The following is a 13328-nucleotide window of genomic DNA, read 5'->3' as shown; positions in this document are numbered from 1 at the left end:
TGGCCTCTACCCTTTGTAGTGCGAATATAATACGGTCCACCATAGTCGATACCGCAATAATCAAATACTTTAGCTGGATTGCAGCGATGTGAGGGGAGGTTTCCCATAAGTTGCGTGAGTGTTGTTGGGTTTTGCCTGACGCATTTTATACATCTATGAATGTACTGTTTGACGGCTGGTCGTGCTTTGATAAGTAAGAGTTGCCTGTGTACCTCCGTGTAAGGTAGTTTCATGTGCATGCGCAATTAACAGATTGCTCAGTATTCCATCATGCGGTAAAATGACTGAAGAACGTTCATCTTCTGAGAGAAATCGCGCATTTTGTAATCGCCCATTTAACCGAATGATACCATCTTTATCAAGAATTGGATTGAACTGAAGAAGCTTGCTTTTTGTATTGATCGGTCGGTTCATGCGAAAACAAGACAATTCGTTATTAAAATGTATACTTTGAACGTGCCTTAACCAGAATTTCAACGTTTCTGTCCGCTCTTCGGCAGAGCACCATGAAGTAGTTTCGTGTGGTTTCTTCTTTAAAACTGCGATGAATCGTCGAACAAAGGCGGTGACTGCCAGCAATTTGTTAAGATTTGAATACTTGGAGATTAGTGCCGTTAAAAACGAGGCAGAGTCGCTTAATGGTGTTGTGACCAACGACGAAACAATTCCATCACTCTTAGCTGGTTCACGGTGAGTTTGTTTGGGCCATTGGTGAGGTGGCAACTGAAGCCATTTTGGTCCATCCCACCAAGTAGAGAGCTCCATTAATTGTGACGGCATGCAACCACGCGATGCTACGTCTGCAGGATTGCTTGCTGTTGGAACGTATTTCCAAGAGTCAATCGATGTGTAGGCTTGAATTTTGCTTATTCGGTTACTGACATATTGTTTATATTTTCCAGGATTTGATCGGATCCAACTGAGTACCGTTTTTGAATCAGACCAACAATACTTTTCAAGAGACGGTAGCTGAAGCGTTTCAGAAAGTTTGCTTGCAAGCTTGGCTGCCAAGAGAGCACCGTTTAATTCCAAGCAAGGAATGGTAATTTTCTTTAGAGGAGCGACCTTTGTCTTTGCTGCTAAAATCGAAACTTGAACGTTGCTATGCGATGTGTTAATTCTGAGGTATGCTACCGCAGCATTTGCAATGTTAGACGCGTCGGAAAATACGTGCAGTTGAAAACCTCCAGACTTGGGTTCTACACCAAGCCACCTGGGAATCCTTAGACGTTCAATTTCACCTAACTCTTTTCTAAATCGTTGCCATTCCAGCTGCATTGGGTCGGGGATGGGATCATCGCAGTCTAAACCTACTAGCCACAGCTTTTGACACATAGCTTTTCCAGTTACAGTTATGGGGGCTAATAAGCCTGGAGGGTCATAAATTTTTCCGATGTCTGATAGTTGCTGACGTTTGGTGATTTGTGTCGGTGAGGAAGTCAAGCTAACTTTGTATGTTAAGGAGTCTGAATCACACAGCCAATAAATACCAAGAGCTTTCGTCTCGCGGTCTAGATTTAGGTTACAGCAAATGGTTTTCTGCTGGTCATCTATGCTTAAACGCTGCATGAAGTCTGCGGAATTTGAGCTCCATTTACGAAGAACGACCCACCTCTTTCAAGTAACTTTCGGAGTTGGTATTGCACTTCCAATGCCGCTTCAACGGTGTCAGCTCCATGCAAGCAGTCGTCGACATAAAACGACTCTCGTAAAACCTTTGACGCCTCCGGGTAATCTTTTTCTTAATCGTCAGCTAATGTTCGCAGTACTTTGATTGCAAGGTATGGTGAGCAGTTCAACCCGTATGTGACGGTTAGCAACCGATATGCTTCTGCCCCACCCTCGTCATTTCTCCACATAATGCGCTGCATGTCAGCGTCTTCTCGACTTACCAGAATCTGGCTTTTCTATATCTGCCATGAAAGCAATGCGATGTAGTCGCCATTGCATAATTATTCGGCTAAAGTCGCTTTGCAACTTCGGCCCGACATGGAGGCAGTCATTTAAAGAGATGTGCCCTCCCGGTTTACGGGACGCGTTAAACACGGTACGCAATTTAGTTGTAGAACTTGATTCCTTGTACACGCCATGATGCGGTATATAGCAAACAGCTTTTGGTTCGTCGTTTTCAACTACTTTTTCCATATGCCCTAAAGGTAGGTACTCTGTCATGAAGGCCGTGTACAACTGATTCATTTCAGGGTTATTTCTAAGTCTACCTTGCAGAGAATGGAAGAGATTGATAGCGTCAGCTTTCGATCTTGATAATTGTGTAAGGTCACAGTCTTCTTTGAACGGATAACGAATTTGATACCGCCCTAAACTGGTTCTCTGAACTGTGGATTTGAAAAATTCTTCGCAGAATAGTTCGTCTTGTGTCATCGTGGACATAGGTTGAATATCATCGCATTCATGGAACTTCCACATCTGCTGGACTAACTGCTTAAGTCATCCCCAATTGTTGTAGTACACAGCGCTGTACATAGCTGAGGCGTTGCAGAGCTGGGTATACGCCCATAAACAACCCAACCAAGATGTGTATTTTGTGCTATAGACGCACCACAGGCGGTGTGCTTGACATCACCTTTTAATAATAGACCATAGAGGTCTGCGCCAATGATGACGTCAATCGAGCCTGGCTCGAAGAAACAGGGATCTGCGAGTGTAAGGCCTAAAAAGTCCGTGTATGGTTTTGGATTGACTCTCTTTAATGGTAAAAGATTTCCCAACCTTGGCAAAATGAGCGCAGAGCAAGTGACCCTAAACGATGGTTCTGTAGGTGATGTTAAAACGAATGAGGTTATACCTTTTGATTCGCCAACGCTACGACCGCCAACGCCTGTTATAGGAATTTGCATCCGATTCCTACGAAGTCGTAATTGTTGAACGGCATACTCGCTTATAAAGGATGCTTGCGAGCCGTTGTCGAGTAATGCCCGCAGTTTTATGTAATGCCCCGTCAATGACTGAGCTTTGATATACGCCGTAGCTAGCAAAACAGCTGGAACACTGGTTTTAGCATGGCTAGGAGTTTGGTTATCGCAGTGGTCTGAACACATGTGAAGTGCAGCGACGCTACTACGTAGTGACGACAGGCTGTCGTGAAGAAGAGTGTGGTGCTTCAGAGAGCACCTAAGGCAAGTATATGATGATTGGCATTCGTCCGCGGAGTGATTTGTTTTAAGGCAGTTTTTACATAGCTTGAACTTTAAGACCAGTTCAAGCTTCAATGCTGGTTGTTTCTTCTTAAACTCAGCGCAGTACATTAACGCATGCTTACCTGCACAACATACGCAACGTCCGATATTGGTTTGATGAGTACGAACTGTACTAAGGGCTATTGGCTTACTACTGAATGATGCTTCTTTCGATTTGGTCTTATGAGCCGAAGAAACTGCTTCTAGTCCCTGAATACGTTTTTCGAGAAATTGTGCCAGTGTTTTATATTCGGGTATAACATTCGCCGATTCCAATGACATCTCCCATTCCTTAACTGTTGCAGGATCTAACTTTTCAGTTACAAGTAGGACAAGCCAATCATCCCAATGCTCTTTAGGTCGTCCAAGCTGTTGTAGTGCGCGAACTGATTCGGTGACAGTATCCAATAGTTTTCGCATGGCAACATATGACTCATAGCTGATTGTTGGAAGTTTGGTGATATTTCGAAGATACGACTTAACGAGGCGACGCTTGTTATCATAACGTTGTTGAAGCATATCCCAGGTATTGTAAAATTCTTCTCCTGTACAGTAACACTGCGAATAGCGGCTTCGGCCTCACCAAGTAGACTGCCTTTCAAGTAATGCATACGTTGTACATCCGATAAATTTGGTTCGTTTATAACGCATGTTGTGAACATGTCCTTGAAACTTAACCATTTGTCAAAGGAGCCATCGAATTTGGGCAGCACAATCTTCGGTAGTTTGGACGTAGATGTGTTGCTCGACCCGCCACATGTAGTATTAAGCATGGCTGACCGAGAATCTTCACGATGATTGCTGTCGAGTTCATCGATTTCGTCGTGTATTTCGCCTAGTGCTTCGCAATATGCCGACTCTATAGTTGCTAGCCGAGTTTCGCTTAAAATCGTCTTAATTTTTTCTTCATCCCCATCGGGAATGTCCGCTGAACCCAATTCATCGCGAGCGTCATTAAAGCGCTTCCAATAATCCGATAATAGATTGCGCCTTGCCACCAGGTAACCCTTCGTCCTCTTTTGTTTCGAAACCTTTTTGTTGTTTGCAGCAAAGTTAAGAATTAACCTGGATATGCCTTCCTCCTTTTTAATAGACATATCTAAATTATTGCGATAATGTGTAGTGGACTTAATTGTTTTACGAGCGTAGCTAACAATTAAACAATTGGCGAGAGACGGGTCCCCGCAAGGGATGCCAAAATGTTAATGTTTATTAGAAAAGCGGTATAATATTTATTTCTGTATCAAGCGAATTTTTACAATAGACTGACTTGAGAGACAACAGTTATCTGAAATAATAAAAAACATGTTTTTCGCCTGCTGTCGCTGATGTTCCTTTTTTTACGGTTGTTGGCTTTACATATGCACATAGAGAGCGGAGATCGACCAATCAAAGGCTGCGAACACATCAAAAGCTCTTGTTAACGAAAGTAAGATGCACAAAGCATAACTACCGATGAAAGGTGCACTCTCAGCCTATATTCATGCGTTTTTATTAGGGTTGCTGTGCTGCCTGATTGTATTGATCTTTAACAGTGTGTTTGTTATACGATTTTGCTAATTTTTATTAAGCATACATATAGTAAAAGGAGTAACGTTCTTGCCAAATTTCATCATGATATCTTCAACGACTGCCAAATTACAGCTTGCAAAACTTAAATTACTTTCTTTTAAAATTGGGCGATGCCACGCCCATTGTCCAACATTTTATTAATTTTCTATTCTGCGTCATAAGTTCAACTCACCTACCAAGTTTCATCGCTTTATCCGTCTTTGGTAATGAATTATCGCACTTTTTGTTTTTCGAAATTTTCGATATCGAAAAGTGGGCGTGGTCCGATTTCGTTCATTTTAAATAGCGAGATGAGTGCCCAGGAACCTACATACCAAATTTCATCAAGATACATCAAAATTTACTCAAGTTATCGTGTTAACGGACGGACGGACATGGCTCAATCAATTTTTTTTTCGATACTGATGATTTTGATATATGGAAGTCTATATCTATCTCGATTCCTTTATACCTGTACAACCAACCGTTATCCAATCAAAGTTATTATACTCTGTGAGCTCTGGTCAACTGAGTATAAAAAAAGCATTTACCATGGTTGAGTTCATGAAAAAGCACCTACAAGTATATATACATACATACATACATATGTATATTACTTTTTATACTCAGCTGAGCAGAGCTCACAGAGTATATTAATTTTGTTCGCATAACGGTACCCCGTAACGGCATAATCGAGTGCGATAGTGCGATAATTCATTACCAAAGACAGATAAAGCGATGAAACCTGGTAGGTGGGTTAACCTTATGGCGAAGAATAGAAAATTAGTAAAATTTTGGACAATGCGCGTGGCACCGCCCACTTTTAAAAAAAGGTAATTTAAAAGTTTTGCAAGCTGTAATTTGGAAGTCGTTGAAGATATCACGACGAAATTTGGCAGGGACGTTACTCCTATTACTATATGTGTGCTAAATAAAAAATGAATACTTTACAGTATATAAGTAAATTATGTCAAAATTCAACTCCAGTAATGATATGGTGCAACAAAATACACAAATAAAAGAAAATTTCAAAATGGGCGTGGCTCCGCCCTTTTTCATTTAATTTGTCTAGGATACTTTTAATGCCATAAGTCGAACAAAAATTTACCAATCCTTGTGAAATTTGGTAGGGGGTTAGATTCTAGGACGATAAATGTTTTCTGTGAAAAAGGGTGGAATCGGTTGAAGCCACGCCCAGTTTTTATACACAGTCGACCGTTTGTCCTTCCGCTCAGCCGTTAACACGATAACTTGAGCAAAAATCCATATATCTTTACTAAATGTAGTTCACGCACTTATCTGAACTCACTTTATTTTGGTATTAAAAATGGGCGAAATCCGACTATGACCACGCCCACTTTTTCTATATCGAAATTTCAAAAAATAAAAAAATGCCATAATTCTATAACTAATACGAAAAAAAGGATGAAACATGGTCAATGAATTGTTTTTTTGAAGCAAAATATAAAACCTTTGTAAAATGGGTGTGACACCTACCATATTAAGTAGAAGAGAATGAAAAAGTTCTGCAGGGCGAAATCAAGAGCCCTTGGAAGATATTACATATTGTGACGAATATTAGTGACACTAAGTGATACTCACATCACTAGTCTGATGCTAAGTAAATGAAGCCACAACAACAATAAAGCAGACAGTCAAATTCTAGAAATAGAAACGCCTAGAAATATGTCAACGAGGAAACCAAAAAGTATAAAAGCAACAGCAGTTGAGGCACGGCGAATTCAGTTTGATTTAGGCACGCTATCTGTCGAGCAGTAGAAGTGTTATTGTGAAGTACTTTAATAAAAGCCATTTTGCATTATTGAATAGTGGAGTTATTTATTCAACAGTTTAGTGATTCGAACGTTAGTAGAAGGTTGCAAATAGGAGGAATACCACTAAAATTCGTTACAATATATAAATAAATTACCGGTACCCAACAGATGATGTTCTGGGTCACCATGGTCCATAGTTTGGTGGATATCTCGAAAACGTTTTCACATATACAACTAAGGAGTGGCCCTTTCTAAAACCCTCATTAATAGCTTTAATTTGATACCCATATCGTACAAACACATTCTTGAGTCACCCCTGGTCCACCTTTATGGCGATATCTTGAAAAGGCGTCTACCTATAGAACTATGGCCCACTCCCTTTTAAAATACTCTTTAATACCTCCCATTTTACATGGTGATTTTCCCTTATTTTGTCTCCAAAGCTCTCAGCTGTGTATGTAATGTTCGGTTACCCCCGAACTTAGCCTTCCTTAATATTTTACTTTGTTTATTTTTGTATTCTCTTTTAATCGGAGATTTATTTTAACCAGCACCCAAATTCCACTACTCGCTAACGCTAAAAATCTATTGTAAAATAGTATCAAGGCGCAACAAAGTATGCAACAGTTACATGGTCTAAAGGAATAACAGCCTAACTCCTATACTTTTACACAGAACTTAGGCGGTTATTCCTTATATGGTTCTAAATATATCATAAGTTTCTGCGCACTTTATACTGTTTTTGAATTTTTGGCAATGGAGTTTCCAGAATTTGGATTAGTTTAAAACATACCTATTGAATAATGATTACCTGTTTAATATATAATATATATATTAGAAACCATTTAATGATTACTTGCCATTATTTTGTATTTGTAATGATTAATTTCCAATTGATTACAAAAATAATCAAAGAAAAAAACATGGTTTTTTAAGATTATTGAAAAAAAAATTATCTAATGCCAATTTCACTCAGAGGCTTAATGAAATAATTAGCGACATTTTCTTCATTTAAGCCCCAATTGAACTCAATCTTCCAGACAAAATACAATTAAATTAATTACCTCATTTGTGCTTTATTGAATGCCTAATCGAGCGAAAAATCCAGTGGGTTTTGCTTCGTGCTTCGAATTTTATTGTCAATGTAACAAATGACAACCAAAAATAATTTAATTTTCGCTGTATTTGCTGCAAAAGATAACATGACTTTTTCGAAAATAGGCACATACATAGGTGGTTAGGCGCAACATCTATGGATATCTGTGCATGTATTTTATGTTGATTGGATTTATAATTAAGAAGAAAACGGCTGCTTCCCATTTTAACTATTTTTTGTAAAAACAAAATATTTTTTTGGGCTGCTGACAAATGTTCGCTTAATGAAGCAAAAGACCCTGTATGAAAAGGGAAACTTCATTATTTCATTAAATAGAATAGTGATTCCATTAAGTTTCTGTGTGAAAACGGTTAAGTAATCAATTTATTTATTTTATTTTAAATTATCTAAAGTAATCAAATAAGGACCCTCCGCTATGGCAGGCACCTTGTCGCTGTGCGGGGGCTTATGCCACTTCCACGAGGCACTGAACATACAAAAGTAAAGGCTGCCGCATTCTCTACCCGTATGGTTCGAACTTCGTGGAGCGGTAACCAAGAACTGCTGTTTTTGCTTCAACGGCTATAATAGTGCGGCTGTTTTCCCATGTTAGGGACGGCACTTCTTGCTCGCCGGATGTGTCTGTTTCCCCATGTTAGGGGCGGCATCTGGTCCACACAGCCATAACGGGTCAATAAGTCGTCAGGTTCGCCTGCTTCCCATGTTAGAGCGGCACCTGGCACATACAGCCTTAATGGCGCATTTGCATTTGCGTCTGTTCCCCATGTCAGGGGCGGCAAAAAACGACGTTTGTTTCCCCCAGGTTAGGGGCGGTCGAGTCTAAGTCTTTTGTAAGGAGTGGTAGACTTGAAAGAAACTCCACGGGTGATGGCGAAATCGGTTCGTCGGCAGGTATTACATATATAAATAAATTAGCGGTATCCAACAGATGATGTTCTGGGTCACCCTGGTCTACATTTTGGTCGATATCTCGAAAACGCCTTCACATATACAACTAACGGCTAATCCCTTTTAAAACCCTCATTAATACCTTTAATTTGATACCCATATCGTATAAACACATTCTAGAGTCACCCTTGGTCCATCTTTATGGCGATATCTCGAAAAGGCGTCCACCTATAGAACTAAGGCCTACTCCCTTTTAAGATACTCATTAACACCTTTCATTTGATACCCATATCGTACAAACACATTCTAGAGTCAACTCTGGTCCACCTTTATGGCGATATCTCGAAAAGGCGTCCACCTATAGAACTAAGGCCCACTCCCTTTTAAAATACTCTTTAATACCTTTCATTTGATACCCATGTCATACAAACACATTCCAGGGTTACCCTAGGTTCATTTTCCTACATGGTCATTTTCCTTTATTTGACAAAAACGTCACCCTTGGTCTACAATTTGGTCGATATTTCCCAAACGTATGTGATTTGGAGTTAAAAACCACTTATAAATCATCTATGAAACCCTACGAAACCAACGCAGCCAAGCTCTTAGCTGAGTATGTAATGTTCGGGTACACCCGAACTTAGCTTTCCTTACTTGTTAATGTTTAATGTTAACAAAACAGCAGTGCATACCAATTTTATATATGCCTTGCTTAGCTATGTGATTTCGCTCATACCAAATCTACCACGTACATTGTTCCAGCATCACGCTTCAGTGTAGTGAGTATATCGCTCTCATTCTTTATTACTCCACTCAGCTTACTGATTCCACACACACCTACGCTTACACATACTCTAGTATTCCGTACAGTACATATACCAATAGTACACACTACGACTGCATTTACATTGTATATAGCATACCACTTACAAAGACTACACTTACACTTACACCTTAAGCTTACATTCAGAATTCCCCCATACCGTGAGCAAAGATGTTTACACATCAGAAAACCTATTGAAATGTAAGCTGGTTCGTTTGTTTTTCACAGCCTAGTTTGTATTTTTCTTGTATTTCGTAAGTTTTTTGAAATATAGTTTACACACTTGTACCAATACTTGTATTTCGTAAGTTTTTTGAAATATAGTTTACACACTTGTACCAGTACTCAGTATCAGGAGAGAGGGAGGCAAACAATTGAGTAAAAATGCAAGAAAATAAACTAGTGCTATGTAGGACTGAGCTTTTTTTATTGATGGTTTTAAATTCAACTAGTAAGACTTGAATTTCTTAAAAGTTTTCGAAGTTTAGAGAATAATGGCAGAATGATGTTGGATATCATTTTGAGAAATGTACATTAGATCTGAAAACTGAAGCTACGCGGTCATCCGTAATGAGCTCTTATATCATATGGCCGGAAAACAGCAGTAAACATCTTTCAACTTAAAATCTGTCGATTTCATTCTAAAATATCGTTTTGATTTAAGGAAGACTATTAAATCAATGTTGTGAACACAAACGTCTGCAACCTTTGGTCTACATTTAAAAAATTTTATCCAGGGTCCTTGTAAAATTTTAATCATGCAGATGCGCCGAGGATTATACGATTTTCACCCATTACGCAATGACTTCCCTTAGATTGCTTATGATTTCGAAGGCGGCATCCTTGGCCTAATAGTCACTCCATAACGTTTCATGGCGTTTCTCTGGTGTAGCTCGGCAGCATAGCGCGACAAAAGCATCCGTTGGAAAGTCTTCGGGGCTACACCTAGAGCTTCTAGGAAAGTGAAGTCGACGAAGGTATGAGTTCGAAGTCGCAGTCCTATAGCTTATGTACTGGTATATGGTGTGAGGGTCAGGAGGCGCGGTAGCGACTGGTTGTAGGAATTGCTACTGTTCGCATATCGGGAATTGTAGCTCTTAAAAACACTGGAGGCGCCCTGTGCTACGAGAGTCATGAGTATTAATAGACCATTAATAGAACCGTAAGCCGCCTTTGTGCGTAACCGCCAAGGAGCCACAAATGATTTAAAGAAATTGTGTTCGCGACGATTATTACGAGTTAACCCTAGGTGAAACTACGCTTTGCACGAGATATGCAGACAAAAGTGTGGCTATTTTATGTATCTATTTCTTTTCAGCAGACGCAGCAGTAGCAATTCCAAAGACCGGGGTTAGGTTCGAAGCCTCTCTGGAGTAAGTGAACGAGTGACAATCTCTCCGCAAGGAGCTACTCCTGAAAATTTTTGAACGGTCTGCGAGATCTTGAGGTTAAAACCCCGGATCTTTCCGAAATGGCCAACACGTTGACTTCCTTAAATACATACAAACAAAACCTTTCCTAAATATTATTTTTGTAAATAGAAAAATCAAGCTTTTTATAGTAAGAACACCGGCATACGCCGGCGCGCCGCCGCCGATAAAGCGATCGGCGTAAACCTCTAATTGTTATTATACTTAGACCTGAAACTCATGATATTTTTGGAGGAAAAATTATTATTAGGGTTTGCATTGAAGAGTTAATAAAGATATGCCAAATAAGTGAGTCAAACCTGTTGTTTCGTATTTATAATAATAACACTATGCGACAAAATCAACTTTTTTTTCTGACATAATCGGTTTATGGGCTAACCGGGGGAGATCTCATCGGCAGCGTCTGTACACCTCTAGGTGCGGCTGCAAGCGGGCGTCTGTCTTGGAGCAAGTGGCTCGCTATATAAACGCGCAAGTAATATTTTTACCCCCGCTGAGCGGGTTGTGCGCTGGGATTGGGACCCGCCACGTAAAACCATACTCCAATGAAATATAACAAGCCTCGGATAAATACACACTCTATTGATGACGACCATGGCAAACGTTTGAAGGACAATGAATTGAGGGCATGCACCTGGAACGTCCGCTCCCTGAATGGGATTGGTGCAGATGCCCCGCTGGTTGATGTCCTCGTCAAAGCAAAATCTGACATCACCGCCATCGAAGAAATACGTTGGACGAAGCAAGGAAGAAAGAAGATCAAAAATTGTGACATCTATTGGAGTGGCCATACGAATAAGTGCAGTTTCGGCGTCGGATTCGTGGTGGGAGAGAGACTTTGTCGCCAACGGCTGGCGTTCACGTCTGTGGACGAGCGTCTCGCCGCTATCCGAATAAAAGCAAATTTTTTTTAACATATCATTCATCTGCGCCCATGCGCCGACAGAGGAGAAACACGATGAGGTGAGACACAATTAGATCGCACATACGAGCGCTGCCCCCGTCATGATATAAAAGTCGTGCTTGGCGACTTTAACGCCAGGGCGGGCAAAGAAGGTGTTTTTGGCCCTACAGTCGGAAAGTCCAGCCTACACAATGAAACTTCTCCTAACGGACTGAGACTGATTGACTTTGCCGGTGCTCGAAACATGGTCATATCCAGCACGAGGTTCATGCATAAAAAGATACATCAAGCTACCTGGCTGTCTCCTGATCGAAATACTCGAGATCAGATCGACCACGTTGTGATAGACGGCATGTCTCCAGTGTTTTAGATGTGCGCACGATCCGAGGACCTAACATCGACTCGGAACATTATCTCGTTGCAGCCAAAATACGCACCCGCCTCAACGCGGCTAAAACAAAGGAGCAAAAACACAAGGAAAGCTAGACGTCGAAAAGCTTCTATCACAACAGACTGCCAATGATTTCGCAACTCAACTCTCACACCTGCTCTCTGAGAGCACAACTCATCATGAAGGAATACAGGAGCAGTGGGAGCATATCTCCAAAGCACTTCGTACTGCCGCCGAGGAAAAAATGGTTACCGGCGGCCACGAAAAAACAACTGGTACGATGAAGAATGCCGCGTTGCAACCGAAAGAAAAGACGCTGCCTACAGGGCTACGTTAAAAACGAGTGTAACGAGAGGAGTGTGTGAACGCTATCGTGAGTTGAAAAGGGAAGCGAGACGCCTTTTCAGGAAGAAAAAAGCAGAATTGGAAAGGCGTGAGTGCGAGGAGCTTAAGGTGCTAGCCACAGTAATAACGCCCGAAAATTTTACCAAAAAATACGGCGGCAGACGGAAGATTTTAAGAACGGGGCAAACTCCTGTAGGAACAAAAACGGCAACCTTGTAACTGATGTCCATAGAGTGCTTAGATTATGGAGGGAACACTTCTCTGCTCTCCTAAATGGAGGCAGCGATTCACCGCGCAGAGATGACGAACCCCATCCCGCAATCGATGATGATGGAATATATGTCCCCCCGCCCGATTATGAAGAAGTTATAATAGCAATAACCAGATTGAAAAACAAGGCCGTGGGCGCTGATGGATTGCCTGCGGAGCTATTCAAGTACGGCGGCGAGGAGTTGGTAAGGCGCATGCAGCAGCTTCTTAGCGAAATATGGGCGGAAGAGTGCATGCCCGACGGTTGGAATCTAAGCGTTCTTTGCCCAGTCCACAAGAAGGGGGATACTGCAAAATGCACCAACTATCGTGGAATCAGCCTTCTTAATATTGCATATAAGATCCTTTCAAGTGTATTGTGCGAAAGATTGAAGCCCACCGTGAACCGGCTGATTGGACCTTATCAGTGCGGCTTCAGACCTGGTAAATCTACCATCGACCAGATTTTCACAATGCGCCAAATCTTGGAAAAACCCCGTTAAAAGAGAATCGACACACATCACCTCTTCGTCGACTTTAAAGCCGCCTTCGACAGCACGAAAAGAAACTGCCTATATGCCGCTATGTCTGAATTTGGTTTCCCCGCAAAACTTATACGGCTGTGCAAAATGACGTTGAGCAACACCATCAGCTCAGT

The 13328-nt window shown here is 41.1% G+C and overlaps 1 protein-coding gene across 2 annotated transcripts in view; it reads left to right on the top strand.

The window, feature by feature from the left end:
• The window catches only part of LOC137237513 (NFX1-type zinc finger-containing protein 1-like), a 101238-nt gene that overhangs the window by 53041 nt on the left and 34869 nt on the right, over positions 1-13328 (top strand). The gene's annotated exons all lie outside the window — the stretch shown is intronic.

This window comes from Eurosta solidaginis, chromosome 1, assembly GCF_040869045.1.
Source record: "Eurosta solidaginis isolate ZX-2024a chromosome 1, ASM4086904v1, whole genome shotgun sequence".
NCBI classification, from domain to species: Eukaryota; Metazoa; Arthropoda; class Insecta; order Diptera; family Tephritidae; genus Eurosta; species Eurosta solidaginis.
This window is presented reverse-complemented; position numbering and strand designations above follow the sequence as displayed.